Raw genomic sequence first — 26,510 nt, forward strand, 5'->3', positions numbered from 1 at the left:
ATAATTTTATTAGATAATGAACTTTAATGTGGACTTCCAAGGAGTTCTAAAGTGACAGCTGACGGCAAGCTAACGAACTTTACGAAATCAAAGTGGATGAATTTTGTTCCTGATATTCTGCAAAAACCCGGGGAGTATAGTGTTTTATTCACATACTAATACACTTTCTGCTCAATATTATATGATATTGACACCTAACACTTCACAAAACTTATCCTGAGTCACTTACAAACAAGGTTTACATTGGCTTTGTAAGTTCTCTCTTAGCTTAACGTTTGTGGAAGCTAAAAAGATGATGGACATACTCTAGCCGACTCATATACCATAATCCGTGTTAGCTACTATCATAATTTTACTGCTCTTATAACAAATTTCGTATATAAGTCTATGTAAGTACATTTATTAACTAAAACAAATTACCAATCTTTTCATCGTCACTCTCTTGGTTTAACTGATGTTAAAGCAAAGCAGATGATAAAAAGAAAAAAAAACAATACTTACATACTCTGAAACACTTACAATATAGTATATTAAAACAGTATAACTAACATACTCTGTCATTCTCAAATTTGTTCAATTAAAATATAATTTTGTTTTACAAAATATTTCAGTACAGTATACACAGATTTCAGTCACTACTTTAATCTGTCTATTCTGTCTTTCCTGATCCTTTTCTCTCATTTTACATAACTTTCTTTTCATCTCTTCATTTTGCTACATTAATTTCAACTGTTTCCTGTGTACATACTGTACAACTGAAACAAAATTTGGGGCTGACAACTTATAATTGTGCAGAAGGTGCGCTTACACTTTATATTTTCACCCCGTTAAATAATATCTGTTTTCAGTTTCAGATATCAGGAACAAATAAATTAGCAAAATGATGACACGTTCTAATGTAGCCCGCCGGACAGAAGAACAACTCCGAGTTGCTCTCCAGGAGCTAAAGGACTCAAAGGAGCAATGTCAACGGCTACTTACTGAACGCGATGAGAATGAACAGGAAATGCTTTTAATTTTGCAAAAAAATGCTGATTTAAAATTAGAACTTAACAAATTAAGTCAACAATATGAAGTTACCTGTGAGCGTAACATTGAACTACAAAGTGTTGTGGACAGTTTTGACAATTGCCGAGTGGAATATGAACAATGCCTAGAGGACACTTGTAATATTAAAAAGAAGCTTCAGGATGCTCAGGAATATATTAAGTCCCTAGAGTGTGAACTTAATTCAAAAAAATTTGAAAAAACACAAAGTTTATATGATGAACTTCTGGGAAGTGTAAAGGACCTTTCAAAAAATAACTTAACTACCATTGACTTGACTGGTGATGACACAATAACGACTTGTCACACCATGAACAGTAAAAGGAAGATAAAAAAATATGTTAAAGTTAAAAAATGTATTAGAAAAACTGAAGAATTGCTACAAAAAAACCGAAAAATTATGAAGCAGCTTAAAAATTTATCAAAAAATAAACAAATAGTTAAAGATCAATTATTAAGCTGCTGTGAAGAGTTGGAACATACTAGGCTTAGCTACGAGGCTGATGTATGTAGCCTTCAGTCTGAAATTACAGAACTACATAGTTCCCTAACACAAATAAAAATTAAATATGAATTAGCGCAAAAAGAAATTGTCTGTCATATATCGGCTATGGATGGTTTAATAGAAATGGGACGCTACAATGAGGAACGAGTAAACTCTTTGCTCAATAACTGTCAGTGTCTCAGAAATGTAAATCATTCACAGCATGATCTTGACATTTCAGTTACCTGTTCAGAGGTAAAGGCTCATACTGAACCCTCAAAAAATAATTATAATAGGACCAACGCCCCAGTTAATATATACTGTGATGAAATAGGACATAGCGTTAGTGTACTTATGAATAAATTAAGTGTGGGTCAGCAAGTAATTAGCACTTGTTTGCCCGGGGCATCATTTGAACAAGTAATTAGCCGGGCAATAAATTCTGCTTGCTGTCCCAACACAACCATAGTTATCTTAGTCGGGAGAAGGGGAAAGATAAACAAAAAACAAATGACAGATTATATTAATACATTAAGTAGAAAAGAAAACGTTAGTCGACTTATTTTGTTTACCTTTCCTTATATAAAGAAATTGCCACACGAGAGTAAGGAAAATTATATTAGGTTTAAGCTGAACAGCCTACTATGTAGTGCAACAAATCAAAATTGTTTGGTATTAAGTAATACCTTACCACAAATAGATGTGGTGGACATTAATAATATTTTCAATTCTAGATTAGGTAATTTGACATATGATAAGTATTTCTTATCTAATTTTTTAACTCGACATTTAGCTAAATGGCTATACAATTTTATAGTTTTAAGACAAGCCAAAAAATTGGCTAAGCCGACCACTGCTTTTATTGAGCAGTGTTCTTATTCTAATCAATATATAACTGAGAGCTTGGAATATGTTCCAAATAATTTAAATTAGATTCTAGGACAACAGAGGCACACTCTAGCAGTATATTATTAAACAAAAATAATAATACTAATGCCTACCACCAACAACCTAGTAAGATTTCTACACAAAATTGTAATTTTAATATAAACTTGGTGCATCAGAACTTACAGGGAAAAATAGGAAAAGAATTAGAAATTGAGTTATTTTTAAATGAATGTAACATTGACATTTTGTGTGTATCAGAACATTGGTTAAAAAATTATGAATTGTCATTTAATTATTCTGATCATCAGCTAGCAAGTTCGTTCAGTCGAGAGAATGCTATTAGGGGTGGCTCCTTAATATTGATTAAGAAAAAACTTAAATTTAAAGAACGTAAGGATATTGTTAGACTGTCAACTGAACGAATTGCTGAGTTAGCCTGTATCGAGCTGAGCCACCTTATTATTGTAAGCGTATACAGACCTCCATCCGGCTTATATGATTCTTTTGAACAAATAATGGAGCAAGTGTTAACAAAAGTGTGTGCATCTAACAAAAAGATTATAGTATGTGGTGATTTCAATATTAATTTACTAGACTTAAACTCCACCACTGTTAGATTCACATCATTGTTCAAATCGTATAACCTTATTAATTTATTCAACGAGCCGACAAGAATTTGTGATACAACTGCGACTTGCATAGATAATATTTTCACCAACATAACTCCCTATAGGAAGGAAATAATTAATGTATTAAGCTCTGATCACTGTGGACAGCTAGCTTCATTTAATATAAATTGTGATACTAATTTAAAAGAAAAAATTGAATATATACCTATAAATACAAAACGTATTGAGAAATTTAGAAGTAAATTATCATCAAGTTTTGAGAAGTTGAATGTATCAAATGATCCAGATAAAGCGTTTAACAATTTATTCAATAGAGTAAATCAGCAATATAACGCTGTATTTACTTCTAAAACGGTCAGTTTGAATAATAAAAGAAATAATTTTAAAAAATGGGCAACTGCAGGTATTATTGTAAGTAGAGAAAAATTATATGATTTGTATAACGAGAAAACTATAAACCGGAGTGAAGCTTTTAAATTGTACGTCAAGAAATACTCAAAAACTTTTAAAAAGGCCTGTCAAGCAGCAAAGGCACTTCAAATTAAAGAGAAAATTAGAGACTCTAAAAATAAAGTGAAAACCACCTGGAAAATAATTGCGGATGAGACTGGAAAAGTCGCCTGTCGTAACTCTAAATTTGAACTTTTAATTAATAATAAAAAAATCAATTCTGATCTTGAGGTTGCGACAGTCTTTGAGAAGTTTTTTGCAGACATTCCAATCTCAACTACAAAGAACTTAAATTCATCACCTACAGTTGCAGAAAAAATACTTAGAGAACATGTCAAGGAATGTGATGTCAATTTTATTTTTAGAGATATTGACTCCAGAGATATTATCAAGACTTTCAAATCAATCAATATTAAAAGTACCACTGATCTCTGGGGTATGTCCACAAAAATTATAAAATCAGTAATTGACATCATTGCCCCTTACCTAGCTTTAGTTTTTAATAATTGTATCGAAAGTGGTGTGTTCCCAGACTTAATGAAGCACAGCAAGGTGATGCCTCTATTTAAAGCTGGGAAGAAATCAGACCCAGCCAACTATAGACCAATATCCATATTGCCGACTTTAAGTAAAATCTTTGAAAAAATAATTCTAAATCAATTACTTGCTCATTTTAACTCAAATAATTTATTACATAATAATCAATTTGGTTTTACTAAAGGTCGGTCTACAACAGATGCAGGCATTAGTCTTCTGTGTAGTATTTTTGAAGCTTGGGAGGAGTCGCAGGATGCACTTGGTATTTTCTGCGATCTCTCTAAAGCATTTGACTGTGTGGAGTATGATACTCTAATAAGAAAACTACACCATTATGGTGTAAGGGGCCCGGCACTTAAACTTCTTAAATCTTACCTTACAAATAGAACGCAGAGGGTGGAAGTTAACTCCATAAGGTCTAATGGAACCAAAATAAAACTAGGTGTGCCACAAGGGTCCATTTTAGGGCCTTTTCTTTTTCTCATCTATATAAATGATTTACCTTATCTTGTTAAAGATAAGCATGAGATAGTACTTTTTGCTGATGACACTTCACTAATTTTTAATGTGAAGAGGCGACAATTTAATTATGACGAGGTAAATAGTGCTCTCTCAAAAATAGTACATTGGTTTAATGCTAATAATTTACTTTTGAACTCTAATAAAACAAAATGTTTAAAATTTATCTTGCCAAATGTTAGGCAAGTACAAACCAATGTACTATTAAATGATGAGAAAATGAATTTAGTAGACACCACCGTATTCCTAGGCATAACGCTGGATTGTAAGTTACAATGGGGTCCACATATTGCGAAACTGGCAGATAAGCTTAGTTCTGCAGCATATGCTGTTAAAAAAATTCGTGAAATCACTGATGTAGAGACCGCGCGATTAGTTTACTTTAGCTACTTTCATAGCATAATGTCTTACGGCATCCTCTTGTGGGGAAACGCGGCGGACATTAATACAATATTTGTGCTGCAGAAGCGAGCTATTCGTTCTATTTATAAGATGTCGTCTTTGGAATCTCTAAGAGAAAAATTTAAAGAAATAAGAATTCTGACCGTCACATCTCAATACATTTTGGAAAATCTCTTATATGTTAGAAAGAACATAAATATTTTCAAAAAGAAAAGTGATAATCATAATGTAAATACTAGAAATAAGAACAAGTTAGCAATACCAATGTTCAGACTAGCCAAAATAAGCAAATCCTTTAAAGGCCAATGTATACGCCTATACAATAAAATCCCAGAAAATGTTCAAAATCTACCTTTAAACAAATTTAAAAAAGCAGTTAAAGAACGTTTGTGTGCTAAAGCGTATTATAAAGTCAATGATTTCTTCGAGGACAGCACACCTTGGGAATAGGGTGGCTCCATGCAGGTTACTTTTCTTTTAATTTTGTTACATAGCTGTAAGCCATAACATTGTAATTTTCCATTTTTTTTTTGCAAAAGATGGCCCCGTGCGAGTTTCTTACGCCGGTTCTTCTCGGCGGGGTAGTTCCCGAACCGGTGGTAGGCAACGTAGTTTCTTCGTTCGACTTTCAAAAAGTGTATCATGATACCCATTTTGAATAAAAAGATATTTTATTTTATTTATTTTATTTATTTATAGTGCCCAAGTGTGTGCGCAGTACACAAGAGCACTCTCTATTCCTTTACTCTCATAACCCAGTGGGACGGAAGACCGACACGACTGGCGAGAGATCAGGCGCAGGACCGACTTTTTACATGCCCATCCGACGCATGGATCATCTTACTTGTCAGACAATCAGGTGATCAGCCTGCATTGTCCTAACCAAACTTGGAAATAACATGTTTCCAACGCGGGATTCGAACCCACGACCTCCGGAGTCGAGAGCGACGCTCTAACCACTAGACCACGGAGGCATAATACAAACAAAAGATATGCATCTACGCGCGTTGCGGTCATTGACTCTAATACGTACATAAGATTTTTTTTACAATGTAATAATTGATTTTACCAAACCTAATATGGATATTTCGTATGGGTGGAAGGTTCGGGGATATTTTGGTCAGAGGTCACACGTCAGTCTGACAACGGTCGCATTGTCATTCAAATTGCTAACACATTATAATCACATCAGATTTCATCTTACATTCAATATATGTGTCTAAACATACTAGTAAATTCCGCATGATTATGCCAGCAATGTATTTTAAATTACCGATGACACACTATTCCGTCGCGTTGACATAATCATGCGTAATTTACGCCGCGTAACTTCGGCCTAGTGTGTTATTATTAACAAAAATCGGCTATGTGAGTGTCGAATTCATGAAGGGTTCCGTACCGTTATAGAGAAAAAATATTTTTAGTATTAGTTGTTATAGCGGCATCAATACACAATCTGTGAAAATTTCTGAAGTCCAGCTATAGCGGTTCTTGAGATACAGCCTAGAGACAGACAGACAGACAGATAGACGGACAGACAACGAAGTCTAGGTAATAAATCCCATTTTTACCCTTTGGGTACAGAACCCTAAAAATGAATTTTTAAATTTTGTTAGTCTTGCCAAAACTTAAAATATGGCTCAAAATCCGTGGTCTAGGGAAGGTTTATTTTGTAGAGATGTGATACGAAGTTCACCGGGTCATCTAGTCATATAATTAACTATGTATTCAAAAAAATATATCATCACATCGGCAGTGCGATATTATGGCAGCAATGCAACAAGTGTTTGACAGTAGAATATAATTATTATGATTCAATTATACACAACCACTATGCCGATCGCATAATAATTATATCCCGTGGTAGCTAGTTAATAATAAAACACGCTTTTTCCTTTTTATTACAACTTTGTAACGAAAAACTTCATCACAATCTGTTTGTCCGTTACAACGAAAACACTGTCACGCAGCAACGAACACACAGTCAGTTAGGGCTGGCCGCAAACGCAAGTTTTCCGTATACGATTTCCGAAATCGTTTTCATCATTCATCATTTATCATTCATCATTTAGTACCCTCTTCATAACGAAGTTCGGCGGTCAGCTGGTTGAATTTCTTCCGGTCTTAGGCTAATTTCTTTAATTGTGGGTAGTTACATCTGGTCCATTCCTTTATGTCATCTATCCATTTTCCTCTTGGTCTACCAGGTGATCTCTTTCCCGGAAATCTACACTCTATGATCAACCTCTGTGGCTCAGTGGTGAGCGCGTCGGTAGCTCAAGCCGGGGGTCGCGGGTTCGAATCTCGCCGACGGAACAAAAAAGTTTTCAATGTTCCCGGGTCTGGATGTGTATTAAATATGTGTATAATATAATAAAAATCTTTAATATATGTATGGTATAAATAAAAGTATTAAATATATTTCCGTTGTCTGGTACCTGTAACACAAGTCCTTTAGGTACTTAGCACGGGGCCAGACTGACGTGGTGTGAAGCGTCCATAGGTATTATTATTATATTATTATTATTATTATTAACCGTATAAATTCATATTGGGATCCTCTATGTAGGTGACCGAAAAAAAGCGACCTTTCTTTGGATGCAGATGTTCATTAGTTGGCGTTCACAGGCCGCTCTTTTTAACACTTGTTTTAACAATTCGATACAAATTTTGACCAAGAGATTTTTAACATTTTACGTGGTATCCACATTTCAAACGCCTGTATCCGTCGACAACTATCTTTGTTTAAAACCCACTCTTCACAGGCGTACAAAAGGATGGACCAGACATAACATTTAAGAACCCGATATCTTGTTGAGAATGCTAGTTTTGGATCACACAGTACTTTACTCATTTTAAAGAAAGTAGTTTTCGCCTGTCCTATTCTACATCTAATATCCTCTAAATTATTTAGATCTGAAGTGAATAATCTCCCTGGGTATTTAAAAGTATTTACCACTGCAATAGTGTTATCTTTACATTTTATTTGCGGGTGGGATATAGGCGTCCTTGATATTGTCATTATTTTATTTGTTTTACGTATTTGGAATTCCGTGAGACTAGTGCAAACATTTTTTTTTTCACGCGTGAACGCGCCAGCTTGCATTTAAAACGTACGAGCTTATTTCGTTCCGTACGGAGAAAAACGAACGTGGTGCGGAAGTTAATGTGTTTTATACCAAATCCACGCAGTCGGATTTCCAAATACGACCTCTGTGGCTCACTTGTTTGATAGCTCAAGCCGGGGGTCATGGGTTCGAATCCCGCCGACGGAACAAAAAGTTTTCAATGTTCCTGGGTCATGGATGTGTATCATATTATAAAAATCTTAATTTATATAATATGTATAGTATAAATGTATTACTAACTAAATATAATAATACGTATAGTATACATTGTATTACTTACTAATATTATAATGTATTACTTATATTTCCGTTGTCTGGTACCCGTAACACATGTCCGTCAGGTACTTAGCACGGGGCCAGACTGACGTGGTGTGAAGAGTCCATAAAAAAGGGACAATGAATTCGGAAATCGCATATGGAAAACGTGTGTATGCGGCCGGCCTAAGGTGCTAATACAATTTGAATAGTAAATCACTAGAACTTCAGATAAAATAGAGTTATCCGTCCCATACGTCGTCGTTAATCGTTCAGCCGCCTGTTAATTATTTCGATCCGGCAAACCCCGGCTTAGCTAACTCTGGTTTAAGCAAGTCAGGAGATTAAGAGTAACTTACTTACTGTTAGGGTCACATCACACATAGATGTCAGGCACATATACGCGACGTTTCAAGCTATAAAATTATACTTTATTGAATACTCAATTTAGCCTCTAAAAAAAGTATTCTCTGTTCTTACCACGGATTTTCTTATTTTCCTGTTCTGAGGTTCTTGCCTAAGACCACAGACATAGATCGAGATAGATACCGCATGTGTATGTACTTCGCGTGCCATATCGCGTTCCCAAACGACGAGCAATGCTCGTCTTTCGAAAGTCTGTTCTTTAGTCTGCGCTCTACCGTTCGAAATCGGACGTCAATTGGAATTTTAAAAATGCTTAATTGTGCCGTATTGAGCTGTAGAAATTTGAATAGAAACGTTGGTCTAGAATCTAGATAATAGACACGTTTCTTATCATCGGTACGTCACAGTAGAAAGAAAAAAAGTGGCACGCTCGTTTTCATACAAATGGAGTGACATGCGGTATCTATCTTGATCTATGTCAGTGCCTAGGATCCAAAGTATCCTTGTAGCAAATTACATCAAAATCGACAGTGTCGATCGTTGTCAGCTGAATTATTATTACAATTACAGATAATACCCATACGTTTTTCATTTTTATTTCATTATTTCGTTCATTTTAAATACACAAAATTCAGCGCTCGGTCGCGTTGCTTATCAGTATGTAATGATGCTAACAGTACAAGAACTATTTAAGGCTAACGCCTCCGTGGTCTAGTGGTTAGAGCGTCGCTCTCGACTTCGGAGGTCGTGGGTTCGAATCCCGCGTTGGAAACATGTTATTTCCAAGTTTGGTTAGGACAATGCAGGCTGATCACCTGATTGTCTGACAAATAAGATGATCCATGCGTCGGATGGGCATGTAAAAAGTCGGTCCTGCGCCTGATCTCTCGCCAGTCGTGTCGGTCTTCCGTCCCACTGGGTTATGAGAGTAAAGGAATAGAGAGTGCTCTTGTGTACTGCGCACACACTTGGGCACTATAAAATTACTCCTGCGTACCTGGTCTGGTTTCAATGAAACCGGCCACCGTCACCGAAACCGGTGTGGGGAGTATTATTATTTAAGGCTATGTATGAAGATTACGCAAACATATTATTATATAATATGTTGCAATTTTAATTGGAGTACATACCAAGATGGAATCCAGGGGTCCAATTTTCAAGATCCGAATGCCCCTTTCAATAGAGGGCTGTCTCATTCACGCGTTGACAGAACGTGCGCGAGTGAGACAGCCTGCGATCGAAATGACACTCGAGGCTTGAGAATCAGTGCTCAGAAAAATGTTCGTACGAAACACTCGTTTATATTATTTTATTCGTAGCTGTCTCAAGTATGGAAATATAAATATTTTGCGAAAACGAATACAGCGATATTATGCTTTAGGAATTGTATCGGTACCTACCTACCTTAGTAAACTCATTAAAACGTCTTCATAGTCCATTAGTTGAAGTAGGTAGGGTGGCTCTGCGATTGTGGATTCATTGATTCCAGCGTTGTAAAAAATGTTTTCGAATGAAAAAAATTGGATTTAGCTAAATTATCTTTAACTAATACAGTTCTACTGTACGTATGTATGTCACTGAACTTACCTTATAGGGCTGAACCGATTTGATTGTTTTTATTATTTTCACTGGTATTTCCTGAGATTAGTACGTTCAAATAAGCCCTTTCAAATAATTTCCCCCGTTTTTTCCACACTTTCCTCTATTTCTTCGCTCCTGTTAGTCTTATCGTGATAAAATGTAGCATATAGCCTTTCTCAATAACTGGGCTATCTAACACTGAAAGAATTCAAATCGGACCAGTAGTTCCTAAGATTAGCGCGTTCAAACAAACAAACAAACTCTTCCGCTTTATAATATTAGTATAGATTTGGGTGGCATACAACGTGGTACAGATTCACAAAAAGCCAAAATATTCAAAAATATCAAGCTGGACGTCTGTCGTGTCTGCGAATTATACCTATGCAAATTAAAAATATTATATAAAACAGAATAACGTTATTTAATCTTTAACAGATACAAAATAAACAATCCTTTGGACACATTTCGGTTTTGTTTGTGTGGACGGCTTTATGCAAATAAAGTTGTTTTACTAAAAACTGAACAGCTGTTACATTACTTCCATACTAATATCATAAGTATGCCTGTCTGCCTATCTGTCTGTCTGTATGTTACCTTTCACGCCTAAACCACTAAACCGAATATGCTGATATTTCGTATTGAGATACTTTAAGTCCCGGGCGCAGCGTAGTAGCGGGCTTCATCTAGTAATATCATATTATACCCCTCACATACGATAAAATAAAACTGCTTTACATAGTTCAGTCACAGTAGATATAGGTAAAAATGTTTATTACTACTTAGAACCCCTACAGACGAACGGCACGTGTCGGCGGCAAAAAAAAATAGGAAGAGAAAACGCCTTCGTTGTCCAGTGGTTTAGGGCGTGGCTCTTGATTCGGAGGTTGTGGGTTCGATTCCCGCGTTGGACATGCTATTTCCAAGTTTGGTTAATACAATACAGGCTAATCCTGATTGTCTGACAAAAAAGTGGGATGGGCGTGTAAAATCGGTCCTGCGCCCTGATCTCTCGCCAGTCGAGTCTTTGGTCTGTCCCACTGAGCTATAAGAGTACAGGACAGAGTGCTCTTATGTACTCCGCACACACTTGGAAATTAAAAAAGTTACTCCACAGTTTTTATCTGAGTCCATTACAATCGAAGTGCACAGTACAAACTACCGAATCAAGTTTGAATAACCAATACCGTCGGTGAGGAACTGTCGCCAACTTGTCCCGATCGTAATGCACTTCGTAACTCAATCCAATAGGGCATTCAACATCGCTACAGCTAAACCATGAGACGAGGCAGTATTGACACATTACTGTGAAGTTCCACGTTTCATGGCTTAGACCAGCGGGGCTAAAATGGTCGCTTTGAAGAATCGCAAAATGCAACTCTGCTTGCAATTGATTTCTGTATTTTTGTACTGCGGGGCTAAAATGGTCACATTTAGCAATTCCTCTGAATCAATTCAGCAAATGAATTATCAAAACTGTCAAATAAGTACAAAAATACAGAAATGAATTGCAAACAGAGTTGCATTTTGCGATTTTAAAAAAATTAATCATATTATGATTCATATCATGATTCTTCAAAGCGACCATTTTAGCCCCGCAGATTTGACATTTGTCAGTTTGACAGTTTTGACAATGCATTTGCTGAATTGATTCAGAGGAATTGCTAAATGTGACCATTTTAGCCCCGCAGAGGTTCCCTTCTTCAGCCTGCGGCGCAGTTACACGTCGCGAATCGCAATATTTTGTCACGGCACCCTACTCTGCCTAGCTATTAATACTCCCCACACCGGTTTCGGTGACGGTGGTTACGCAGGAGTAGTTTTTTTATAGTGCCCAAGTGTGTGCGCAGTACACAAGAGCACTCTCTGTTCCTTTACTCTCATAACCCAGTGGGACGGAAGACCGACACGACTGACGAGAGATCAGGCGCAGGACCGACTATTTACATACCCATCCGACGCATGGATCATCTTACTTGTCAGACAATCAGGTGATCAGCCTGCATTGTCCTAACCAAACTTGAAAATAACATGTTTCCAACGCGGGATTAGAACCCACGACCTCCGGAGTCGAGAGCGACGCTCTAATCACTAGACCACGGAGGCGTTTCACCTAGCTATTAAAAAATACATAAGTAAACATATTTAATGATTATAGTTGGGTTAAGCAGGTAAATGATAATTAATTAACAAATATTTATTCATCTATCTGTTTTACATAATTAATATTAAAATTATAATAATTTTATAATATTTGTGGTTTCGGATAATGATAGAGGATCGACTCACGGCGCCCCTCTTGCTCAACCACGGCGCACCAGGGTGCCGCGGTGTACACTTTGGGAATTTGGGATTCTTTCATTGTCTAAGCAAGGGGTGCTTAGACAATGAAAGAATAATAAAAACATCATTAGCCCGTGAGAGAGAAAGAGAAAGATTTGGAGTGCTGCTAATTTAAATTTGCATTTGACTGTAGTATATCTTTTTGCGTTAGTGAATAGATAAAGTTCTGTCAAAAACTGATTAACTAGGATTTAATGCGTCCTTACACTGAGGACTATTTGTAATTTTTCGGCTATTACCGGCTACCCAAATTATTTCAGTTTACAAGTTAAAAGTTTTTGACACGTCCACGATGTGCTCTGACCCTTACTTCTCCCGGCTATCTAAAAGCCAGAAGGTACACAAATAAAACCAATATATATAAAACCAGATAGTGCGTTGATCCGTGTGACAGTTTTAATTTCTCATCACTATAATTGATTGAACCTTTTCATATCTTCGTCCCTTGCCTTCGGCCCTTCATCCTTGTCCCTGATCGGGCCCTTTTCTGATTGGGCACAGAGGTGGACGTTACTTTGTCAGATACAATATCTCACCCCGCAGGGCACAAAGGACCCTGTACACTCTAAATCTGTTCTTGTGATAAATGTCACGAAGTTTTCGAAATGTCACGACAGTTTGATTTATTAGAAACGGCGGTATAAAGTTGATACGTGGGAGAGCCATGCTTCGGCACGAATGGGCCGGTTCGACCGGATAAATACCACGTTCTCACAGAAAACCGGCGTGAAACAGCGCTTGCGCTGTGTTTCGCCGAGTGAGTGAGTTTACCGGAGGCCCAATACACTTTTTTTTTATACAAAGGCTACCTGTAGCTGCGCAGCCTAGGCTAGATATAGAAGATATATTTATTTATTAACTTTTTTACAATTTAAAATACTTGCCTAAATATTTTTGTCGTGGGTACAAAAACAAGAAAATCTTAAAAAATATGGTCTCAATAGTAAATGAAAAGTCTAATAAACATCAGAAGACACTATCAGAAACGTCCATCTTCCCTAATAAAAGTAAATCAATGTAAACGGTCCTTTACACTACCCCTTCTCATTGTTACCAGAGTCTTAGTATTTTCAAAGTTCTTTTACTGTTGGAAAATAAATCTTCCTCCAAGTCGGCGTAGTAAATTGACTATTGATTTAATGTAAAAGATATCAAGACGGCTTTGTGAAGGGCAGAAAAGTAAATAGTTTGAAAGGTGAAATATTTTGAAGTTTGGTTAAAAAAACTACGTTATTATTTATTAATGATCCTTGGTATTTTTGTATGGAAGTCAGATATCTATGAAATACCAAAAGTAGTTGGCGGTATAAAGTTTTTTTTATCAAGTTGGTGAAGGTTTTAATGTGATTAAAAAAATATCTGACAAAGACTGAAGAATACAAAAAAAACACAAAAAATGTAATTGAGCAGCAGAAAAAAAATACTCAGCGAAATATTATGTCCCTGTATATCATAAAGTTAATATACCTAGCGGAATAGAGCAACAATCTCGAGCTGTCAAACGAAACCGAAATTGGTTTCATCTGTGTGTAAAAATATGTGTACGTATACTCTTACACAAGCATGATTGAAAATGATTTCTATGAGATTAAATTGTCAACGTGCGGCACGTGCTGACTGGACGTCAAAAAAGAGTGCTGCTGTCATGTATCACACGTTTCTTTTTACCACGCAGTGTTACTGATAGTGACATCTCTTTTGCTCAGGCCTTTATTTCTCTATTCGCTAGGTATATTAACTTTATGCTGTATATCCGTCAGTTAGGTCTTAACTGTAATAAATTATTTACGTTTTAAAAATTTCGTACGTATATAACTAATGTAAATTTTAAATCACAAATCCGCCCACAAATGCTTTGGATATTCTAAATCGTTTTGTGAAACTTTTGAAATATTACTTTAGAGTTTGTAGCAATAGCGAGCATGATAGAGCAATATGCTAAACACGTTACAGATAGGAGAAAACCGCTAGTACACCTTTATTTAGAACCTGGATAGGTGGCCTACTTTTGTAAATTGTATGTAATGTATTGTGGAAAAAATAGAAGGCAGTGTTTGTTAAATAGTACCTATATTTTATTTTTAGTATTTGTTGGTATAGCGGCAACAGATATACACAATTTGTGAAAATTTTAGAAGTCTAGCTGTAGCGGTTTTTGAGTTACAGCCTGATGACGTACAGACGGACAGACATACAGACATCGAAGTCTTAGTAATAGGGTCCCGTTTTGACCCTTTTGGGTACGTAACCCTAAAGAATACTCTACTAAAGTATAAAAAAGAGAACAATTTACGTGTATAATTTCGCGGTTTTATAAAATCACAAGCGTCAAGTCAGACGTTATGAATTAAAACTTTTTTACGGCGTTTGTTACAAGTTGGTATCTCAGTCGCGCGTATGTTATGTAGATAAATTATTATCTACATAACATAATATTGTGTAGAATAAAGTACATAATGTGAAGAGTTTTATCTGAATAAGCATGGAAATATATTGCTTATTTTAAGCGATAAAAGTAAATAGGACACAAATATTTTTGTTATATTATAATAATAATTATGCCAGTTTTTATTTACAGCATATTTAGAGCCTTAAGCAATACAGAATAATAATTGTGACAGACTAAAAAACCGGACCCTAGTACTAAGTTCATTCATCTGTCCATCTGTCTTTCACCAAGTTGAATCTCAAGAACCACGAACGTATGTACGTGGGGGGTGTTAGATTTATTTCCGTAACGAAAATAAACCTAACAGCCCCCACTCCAACCGACGCAACGGTGCGGTGTTGTCTAACTTCATTTGACGTTTCAGTTCCGCAGACTTCGGCACGGTGTTTGTGTGCGTGCGAATTAACGTATGCGAATTATAATTGGATAAGTTGATAAAAATGCTATGTAATCGCTGTACCGCGGCAGTGCCACCTTTTTTTCATCTTTCAGCTTGAACGTGCCAAAACTATACCACGGAACATATCCTCAAGGAAAGTCTTTTTTAGGGTTCCGTACCCAAAGGGTATAAACGGGACCCAATTACTGAGACTTCGATGTCTGTCCGTCTGTCCGTCCGCGTCCGTCCGTCTGTCTGTCTCCAGGCTATATCTCAAGAACCGCTATAGCTAGACTTCTAAAATTTTCAGAAATTGTGTATATCTGTTGCCGCTATAACAACAAGTACTAAAAATAAATATTTAAGGGAAGTCAAGTCCCATACAACAAACGTGATTTTTTTGGCCGCCTTTTTTGCTCGATATCAATAATGGCAACAGGTAAGCACTTGTAATTTTCACAAAAGCCTAAATTATATGTGTACCTACTTTAACAATTAATATTTAATATTAAAATAAAATAAAAATTTAAGGGGGCTCCCATATAAAAACACAATTTTTGATCTACCTTTGCTCTCTAACGGTACGGAACCCTTCGTACGCGAGTCCGACTCGCACTTGACCGATTTTTTTTTACATGGGGAAATGCTTTGCGCATCCCTGACGGTTGGGAACATCGGCCGGGGTATGTGGGACTTTCCGAGGAACTACCCACTAAAACCCCATGGTGCTCCACTCTCCGCCTAGGCACAGTCACGGGCACGAGTAGACCACTGCAACTCTACCAGCGGTTGTCCGCCCCAAGGAAAGCTTAGCCTCTACCTATGTAGAATCTAGGCCAGGGGTCACCAATTAGTTTTGCTCGGGGTCCTTTTAAGAAATGAAATGACCTTCGCAGTTTTATAAAAAAACGAGATTAAGAAGTATTATTATATACAAACTTTCATCCCCTATTTTAACCCCCTGGAGGTAGAATTGATCAAAATCCTTTCTAATGCTCGGGCCACACTAACGAGAAACGCCGTTAATTATCGCGTTAATTCTAAAACATGTTATAGCATTATCGCCTTTAATTAGTGGCATGTAAAGGCGATAATGCTATAACATGTTTTAGAATTAACGCGATAATTAACGGCGTTTCTCGTTAGTGTGGCCCGAGCATTAGCGGATGCCTACGTTATATCATCTACCTGCATGCCAAATTTCTGCCCGATCGGTCCAGTGGTTTGGGCTGTGCCAACGATAGATCACCATGTCAGTCAGTCACATTTTTTTTAACCCCTGGTCTAGGCTTTTCCTACAAACCCCTGGTTAGGGTCAACAAGTGTTATAAAACGAATAGTTAACACGTATTAACAGCCTAGTGATTTGCATACACAAATTAAACGACAACTACAACGCTAAATAAACGTTCATTTAGACATTAAGTGTGGAAATTGAGTTCATTTTATATTTATTGGATAAAATAAATAAATTATCACTCGTTTTATGTTAAATTTGGACAGTAAAAATAGTATTTATGCTTTACTAGACGCCCCGGTGAACTTCGTTTAACTTTTCCCTGTGCGAATATTTCAAGACTAAAATTAGCCAAATCGGTTTAGCCGTTCCTGAAATTTTGCGAGACTAACAAAATTGAAATTATTTTTAGAAGATCTCAGATATTAAACAGAAACATGGTCCTAACTACTAGACGGATTACAAAACCACGAAATATTAAGGTGCTCCCTCATCGCGAGCATTCAGTTGTAATGTAACATTTTAGATTCGTTGTTGAGCATTACATTACACGTGTAATGTAACATTAAAGATTCGACTTTGAGCATTACATTACAATATTATCTCCCTAACTTACAGCATTATCGTGTAATGTTAAGTTTTATTAGGATATTACACACTGTATCATTACAAGGTGCGCATTGTAATGCTCGGTTTTGTATCATTACAAGTTGCGCATTGCAATGCTCGACTCTGTAACGTTACATTATAAGCGAATGCTCCCAGTGAGGGAGCACCTTTAATTAACGTCTATAAAAAATTAAAAAGTGTAACAAAACAGAACTCAACCTAGTTCTGTTTTGTTACACTTTTTAATTTTTTCCTCCTGCTACTATGTCGCGCTGGCGCCTGGTAGTCTACTCTTCCGTCTTACGAATTTTCAATTAGGTAACGTGTCCTAAGTCCAATGGCGTAACTACACCATGTGGAAAATTCTTTTGATTGGTCTTATCAATTGGTTATACGTGGGAGAGCCATGCTTCGGCACGAATGGGCCGGCTCGACCGGATAAATACCACGTTCTCACAGAAAACCGGCGTGAAACAGCGCTTGCGCTGTGTTTCGCCGAGTGAGTGAGTTTACCGGAGGCCCAATCCCCTACCCTATTCCCTTTCCTACCCTCCCCTATTCCCTTCCCTACCCTCCCCTATTACCCTATTCCCTCTTAAAAGGCCGGCAACGCACATGCAGCTCTTCTGATGCTGCGAGTGTCCATGGGCGACGGAAGTTGCTTTCCATCAGGTGACCCGTTTGCTCGTTTGCCCCCTTATTTCATTAAAAAAAAAAAACAGTAAAAATCGTAACAAGTACAATTCATACTAATACTATTAATGTGAAATTAGTGTGTCTGTCTGTGTGCCTGTTACCTCTTCACGCCCCAAGCCACTGAACCCGTTTTTGCTGAAGTTTAACATGGAGATACTTTAAGTCCCGGGAGAGGACATATGATACTTTTATCCCGGAAAAATGTACGGTTCCCGCTCGATACGAGTTTTGGAGCGTCGGATTTAATGGCGTCATCTACCTCTTGTTTAAGTGTCACACTACACCATGCCGAAGTTACAATATAACACGACGTAATTTCGGCATGGTGTGTCATTGGTAATTTAAAATACATTGCACGCGTAAGCATGCCGAACATCGGCCGCGTAACTTCGGCATGGTGTGTTTAGACACAAAAAATTTGAGCTCGCGGCCTCTTGGGCAGGCTCCTTGAGTCTTTGGCCCGAAGTGGGCCGTGGTATTTTTATCGCCCTGCCTATTGTCACGCCACTGCCTGAGTCCTGACGCTAATTTAAGCCCGGGCGCGCACTAGCGGCCAGGCCGCAGCGGCCATCGAAAGTATGGTGTGGCCGCAGGTCGCGTTGCGGCCAGGTGCGCGTCGTCTATGGCGGTTTCATACTATGGTATCTATCTCGATAGCCGCCGTGACCTGACCGCTGCGGCTTGGCCGCAAGTGCGCGCCCGGGCTAAGCCGGATCCTAGACGATCAATTGTACTGTCAAATACCACGCTTCAATTTTATTGAAAAGTTTATTTGATAATTAGATTAAAGACGCGCGATGTTGAATATCAACCCTAGACGGTCAACAATATTACGGCATAATATTGCTCGTCTAGGGGCCCGCTAACATAATCTTACCTTACATTACATTTTACTCGTGTATTGTTTTCTGCTTTATACCTAATATTCAAAAACTCTACCCGTATTAAAAAGGAAGTTTAATATTTTGACAAAACATTAACCTAAGCCACAAGTGACCAATATCAAGCTATGATTGTGTAACGTATTTCCAAAATGCAGCTATTCTGTAACCACGGCAGTCGGAACGTAGGCCCACGGCGAGAATGTAATACTCAATGTTACAACAATTCATTGTATGTACCATCGAGGAAGTTATTCCTATGCAATTAACAGACCAACGTTATTTGGTCGAATATGTCAATTCAATGTTAATTGTGATCTGGTTTGACGTAACGCGACCAAACTACTTAGGTCCCCGATTTGCATAGGAACACAGAAATGCATAGGAATCAACTTCTCTGATATATGTTTAATAAAGTATATTCTAAGACACATTCCCTCTTATTAATTTATACGTGGGAGAGCCAGCTTAGGCACGAATGGGCCGGCTCGACCGGAGAAATACCACGTTCTCACAGAAAACCGGCGTGAAACAGCGCTTGCGCTGTGTTTCGCCGAGTGAGTAAGTTTACCGGGGGCCCAATCCCCTACCCTATTCCTTTCCCTACCCTAGCCCCTAATACCCTATTCCCTCTTAAAAAGCCGGCAACGCACTTGCGGCTCTTCTGATGCTGCGAGTGTCCATGGGCGACGGAAGTTGCTTTCCATCAGGTGACCCGTTTGCTCGTTTGCCCCCTTATTTCATTTAAAAAAACTAATGAATTATTATGATCATCAAGTATAATTACTGTAGTAGCTGTTTTTGTCTGCGTGTATCTTTTCTGATATGCTATATTCAGGGCGAGGCGAGCCCTAGTATATCCCACAACCTGAGCACTTTTGTGGTCCATTTTACGGAAAAACTGTCACGCCTATTGATTCGGGCTTAACATAGTAATTTTTATTTATATGTAGATGTTTTATCATCGGTCAGTCAAGGTTTGGGTAGTATTAAAATATTTAAAACTGCCTTAAAGATTATTACCACGCAGAAAAATATTTCTTTTCTGAGTAGGTAAATGTAAATTTTTATGTCGCTTCTTCTCAGTGCGTAACAAGACATTTTGTTTATATAATTAAGATTTTTTTAAATTATTGTTTCCTTTAGATAGAATTCGAAACAGGAATAATATTTAACTTTTTTAGAGTTCTTTCTGAGAAAAAGAACAACCAATCTCATATTTAAACACTTTGTAATCAGGCCCGTCTGTCTCTCAGAAAAATTTCAGCAAAATATCATTGTGTTATGAAAACTTTTTTTTATTAAAAAAAAAACTATTTGTGACATCCTGTACACGATATACAGAGTGTTACCTACAAAATATGTGACTTTGAAATGAAACGATTTTAATCTGACAAGCTGTGTGTATGCATATTTTGCCGGGACAAAATTATAACAGAATACACGTTACAAAAATGTGTTATCTTTATATATTAAATTTTCAGGAAATGTAAATCCGAACAAAAACATTGAATATAAAATGCCAAGTAGAGAGGTACGTAAAAAAATTTCAGACATCATTGAAACCAAGTCCTGTTCAACTTGTTTGTAGTTTTAAATCCACATTTACTGGCTTTCTTTCTATATCAAATAAATAATCATTCCTAGACCAGTTTCTGTGACAGTGGCCGGTTTCATCGAAACCAAGCCAGCTACGCTAAAGTGATTTTATAGTGCCTAAGTGTGTGCGTATTACACAAGAGTACAGAGCTCTTCAATTACTATAATATTTACCCAGTAGGATGACACAACTGACATGGGATACAGACGGGACTTTTTACATGCCCAATGCCCATCCAACGCGTGGATCATCTTGTCCGACAATCAGGTGATCAGCCTGTATTATCCAAACTAAACTTGTAATCAACATAATTACTCCAACGCAGGAATTGAACCTCCGAGTCAGGAATGCTCTAAGCCACTAGACGACGAAGGCGCAAGGAAAAATATAAGACTTGGAAAACCAATTAAGGACCTTTAGGAAAATCTACTGCTCATATAATATCGTTTAGGGAGGAATAAATCGAAGAATAAAGTAAATGTATTTGTTTTTTTTATGAAATAAGGGGGCAAACGAGCAAACGGGTCACCTGATGGAAAGCAACTTCCGTCGCCCATGGACACTCGCAGCATCAGAAGAGCTGCAGGTGCGTTGCCGGCCTTTGAAGAGGGAATAGGGTAATAGGGAGGGTAGGGATGGGAAGGGAATTGGAGAGGGTAGGGAAGGGAATAGGGTAGGGGATTGGGCCTCCGGTAAACTCACTCACTCGGCGAAACACAGCGCAAGCGCTGAAAACCGGCGTGTTTTCTGTGAGAACGTGGTATTTCTCCGGTCGAGCCGGCCCATTCGTGCCGAAGCATGGCTCTCCCACGTATATTGTGACCCTACAACAAACTAGCCTATGTAAAGATTTTTCCGATAGCAAATTAATATGTTTTTTACAAGTTTTTTAGTTTTTTGATGCGTTTTCATCGAGTTAAGGAACTACGTTGCGGTGTCACTACTGACTTTAATATGTATTACGTATAGGTCTACCAGAATCTGATGGCAAAATAAGGGAAAAAAAATTGACGCTACCAATACTGGGGAAACTGGAGCAAAACGTTTGATACTTTTTTTCCTTATAGTTGCTGATTCTGTGTGTGATACATGCAAATGAAAAAAAACATTATCCAATGGTTAAGAATATTTTTTGAAAATCTCCCATCCTTTGCCATGAGATTCTAGTTTATACTCTCTTTGGACTTATGTGTATGTCTGTCTGTCGGTCTGCCTGTCTTTTACCTCTTCACATAACAGTAAATCACGATAAAATTTGGCTTGTAGACAATAATTTTATGACTCAGAAAGGAATTAAGTACCATAGTTTTTCCGGAAACGGAAAATAAACGACTTTCGAAACAAGTTGCAACATAAAAATGTTCCCAAAGGGTAAACACGGGACCCTATTACTAAGACTTCAATGTCTGTCCGTCTGTCTGTCTGTCTGTGTGTCTCCAGTCTGTAACTCAAGAACCGCTATAGATAGATTTCTGAAATTTTCACAGATTGTGTAATTGTGTATATCTGTTGCCGCTATAACAAATACTAAAAATCATAGACTTACTTATATACTGCATAAGTTTATGCTAAAAATAAAATAAAATTCATATTTAAGGGGGGCTCCCATACAACAAACGTGATTTTTTTGCTATTTTTTGCTCGATATCAATAACTGCAACACATAGGCACTTGAAATATTCATGAAATACTCAAATATATTTGTACTTTAATAATCAATAATAAAATTTAAATAAATTAAATAATTAAGGGCGGCTTCCATACAAAAAAACACAATTTTCAGCCTATTTTTGCTCGATTGAGGTACGGAACCCTTCGTGCGCGAGTTTAACTCGCACTTGGCTGATTTTTTTTGTATTATATGTGTACCATTATAGAAATTCATTCGTATGGTGGAGATTTGAGTGTATACTATGTACCATCACAAAAAAATATTCATAGGCAGACCGCGGCGGACCTACGTTATTTGGCTGGCTTATGTCAAGTCAAGGTTCTTGAACTGAAGGCATAACGCGACCAAGTTACGTAGGCCCGTTATCTGACTATGAATCAATTTCTCCGATCGCGTACTTTATTGCAAAGTACACATTAGAGTTGAAAATTAAATTCGCGGTTTCATATAAAAGATAAAACAAACATTAAACGCGAAAACTCGATAATTCTCAAATTGTTATTTTAGGATAATATTACGGGTTACGAGGAACAAAACTGTAATTTACAGTTGTGGGGCTGCGTTAATTAGCGGGGATGGGGGAATAGTTGGGGGGGGATACAAATGTCACGAATATTAAGGGGGCGACTAACCCAAAATTGTCGATTTTATAATTCATTTTTATACTTGAAAATAAGCCCCAAATTGTTTCATTTTCTACACATAGATACTACATTATATTTCCAAGAATTTATTTTGAGCGAAAACACGATATTTTAAAATTTTCTCGATAGAAAAAGAATCACAAAGATGCATCTAATTTTTACGAATTTTTGATATGTTCTGAAATTTTCTCAGATTGTGTATATCTGTTGCCGCTATAACAACAAATACTAAAAATAAAATAAAGTATAATATGGGGTCTCCCGTGCAAGAAACGTGATTATTTTGGCCTTTTTTGCTCGTAATCAATAATAGTAACAGTAAGGCACTTGAAATTTTCACAAAATCCTTAATTATATTTGTACTTTAATAATTAATAAGTAATAAAATTAAAATAAAGTTAATATTTAAGGGGGGCTCCCATACCAAAAACACAATTTTTTATCTACTTTTGCTAAGATAAAAAAAATATAAACAATGATTTTTTTTTAATCTCTATTAACAATATTATTAATTATTGTATGGAGAATTTAAAAAAATATATTACTTAGATATTATTTTTTTAAACATATTTTTCATGGGTCGAAAGTACCCAAATTTGAGATTTAAGGAACATTTAAAAATTCATATCTTTAAAAATATTAACTTTATCGTCATAGGACCTTTTTTCATTGGTATTTCAATAAAGAATATTAAAAAAAAATGTTCCCTTGAAAAATAACAATTCCTTGTAATTGTTTAAATAATGTTTGTTTAAACAATATGGCACTGGTTTGCGCCATGGCAACATGCATTAATATCATCAGGAGGGCAATTTAAAGAGGATCGTATAAAAAAATTGAGGTGGAATAGTTATATCATTAGTTATAGTTATATCAAATCTTAACTTAAACGTGTTTTAAAATAATAATACAAAAATAGAAAAAAAAATGTAAGTTTATTCCTCAGAACAGGAAAATAAGGAGAAGTGTTATGTAGCGCCGTTTATATGGAAACCTATGTCGCCGACTTCAATGACACTATATTGTCAGAATAGTGTCAACGGTACACGGTCTAGTGATGTCCGGTCTATCTACGGTGTCGATTAATTATTATTACGACGATATTGATGTATTTTGGTAGGTATTTGAATACTATTAAAAGAATGAAAGTGATAAATAATTAATATTACATTCTAACAAAAACAAACTTAAAGGGGCCGAAAGGGGTTGAAATCACCCGTGATTACGAAAAACTTTTACTATGGGACCAACTCAATTCGGCAAAATCCTAACTAGGCAATAGATAAACAAACATTCATAATATTATATAACCAGATTTGAAGTTGGAAAAAGACAAATATATCTGCGAAAACAAAGACAGACATACAAAAAACTAGCCACAGTTTTGGCTTCTATAACGATGTAGTAACATCCCCCGCTTATTATTTTTTGAATATCTTTAAGAAGGAAAAAAAGGGACCCTATTCCTAAGACTGCGATGTTTTATTGTCTGTCTCGGCTGTATCTCAATAACCGCTACACTTCTAAAATTTTCAAAGATTGTGTACTATGTCTATTACCGCTATAATAACAGATACTAAAACAAATTAAATTAAATATTTAAGGGGGGCTCCCACACAACAAACGTGATTTTTTTGCTATTTTTTGCTCGATATCAATAATGGCAACAGGTACTAGGTAAGCACTATAAAATTAAAATAAACTAAATAATTAAGGATTCGTACAAAAACACATTATTTGCCTAATTTTACTCTATATTGATAAAGAACCTTTCGTGCGCGAGACCAACTCGCACTTGGCCGATTTTTTTCATACATTTCTCTTTGAATTTTGCGTCTCTGGGAAAACTGAAATAGGACTAAAAGCGATGAAGGTGTATTGCCATTCTTATTATTAAGGAGTATTAATCATTCTTCAAAGATGCACTAATTATTGTGAGTTATTATATGAGTAAGCATTAAAGCACTTCTTTCGACTATAAAATAAAACTTCTGCATATTTATAATAAATTTAGACCTTCCGGGCGGCTTCACCCCCGTAAATTAGGAATTTCAAAGACAAATTAGCCCATAAAAATTGCCTATGATCCTTCATGTGGTCTACTTTTTATTTATACCAAACAACATAAAAATTGCTGGATGGTGCGTGAGATAAGCCCTTTCAAATAATTTTCCCCGTTTTGTCCACATTTTCCTCTGTTTCTTGTGTGTACGTGTTACTTGTAGAGAGTTCACTGTGAAAGTAGCAGCGCTGAAAGACGATTTTTTTTCACTTTTGTATGGGCAAGGGCCCGAGCGTCACGAGTTGCCCCATACAAAAGTAAAAAAAAATTTTGGTCTTTCAGTGCTGCTACTTTCACAGTGAACTCTCTACAAGGAACACGTACACACCCTAAAGTATTATCACTTATTTTTGTTACACCCTGTAGAGGATGCAGAGTGAAGCTACATCTCGGCGTAATTCATACCTCACAACTGAAGTCAGAGAGGTTTATAATTATTATCACTTTACTTCATAAAACTCTTCATTAAATTAAAGTTAAGTATACATACTTGGGTCCCGGAAAAGGACATAGGATAGCTTATATCCCACATAAAACTACGGTCCCCGTGCTATAAACGAATTTAGGGGCAACGGAGTTGTGGGCGAAAACTTATAGTTAAAAAGAATGGAAATTGTTAATTTGTACAGAATAATTTAAAATTTAATCCCTATCAAGACATCTTAACTGCCCCTATAATTGATGGCCTATTAAAGTTGCGACTCGAATAGGAATCAATGTATATTATTTTCACTCTTTATTACAATTCTTAAAATAAATTTTATGGCTTTATTATGAAATTGTTTCAGCAAGTAGCTTAGCTAGGGTTCTGCGGAAACGGACTCTAGTTTTTAATTATTATTCAGACAAAATTCCAAATTATTTTTAACACGCTTTTTGCTCGGGCTGTAGATAATACGTATGTAATGTAATCTTTGAGCACGATTTTAACCTATCTCCTATTTATTAATTCGAAATTTTACATACTTACGTATGAAGAGCCATAATTTAATGACAATGCAATAATTTAATATAATGGAAATTTGTTGTAGTAAAAAAAAAGTATTCGATTATTACTTATTATTTTTTATTAAGAAGTAACAGTCTCCAAATAATGTCAATAGAATATATTGATCAGTACTGTTTAACATTTTAAACAGATAATAGTTTTCTCAAATAAATTTACTGAAAGTGAAAATATTTAAACGCCAAACGATTGGCTTTTGGAATTTTGATCGTTCAGAATGCGTTATGCTGTTGGATATTGGTCATGACGGATTCAAGAAGAAATAATTTAGTCCTTTTTTTATATTTCTCAAAAATATTAAAGTTGAGCCGACAAGTTAAAGCAATATGCAAACGTAATCTTTTCAAAAAGCATATTTACATGGTTTTTATGACTGCATATTTTAGTTGGTAATAAAGCTAGTGGTTTAAATTTTCTCTGTCGAAATAGTCAATGTTTCCACATTTCATAGAAATTCGTACAGTTTACAAGATATCAAGCAATAATAATCTATCGATTGTTAAAAACATGTTACAGGGTGTTTTAAACCATCATGTGAATTTTTCTGTGCCTAGAAACTATTACAATATAAAAAAAAACTTACCTTCTATTTTCGAAATTCACAACGTCATAACTTCCCGGACGTCCAAGCGCGCTGTTCCGCGCGGGA

General features: G+C 36.4%; 1 protein-coding gene across 1 annotated transcript in view; it reads right to left on the reverse strand.

Moving 5' to 3' along the window:
* The window catches only part of LOC121736039 (tachykinins), a 91,191-nt gene extending 64,681 nt beyond the window's left edge, over positions 1–26,510 (reverse strand). The window contains exon 1 of the mRNA XM_042127083.1: positions 26,445–26,510. The gene's annotated coding sequence lies outside the window, so the exon portion shown is untranslated. The remainder of the gene's footprint in view (positions 1–26,444) is intronic.

Source organism: Aricia agestis, chromosome 18, assembly GCF_905147365.1.
Source record: "Aricia agestis chromosome 18, ilAriAges1.1, whole genome shotgun sequence".
Classification (NCBI taxonomy): domain Eukaryota; kingdom Metazoa; phylum Arthropoda; class Insecta; order Lepidoptera; family Lycaenidae; genus Aricia; species Aricia agestis.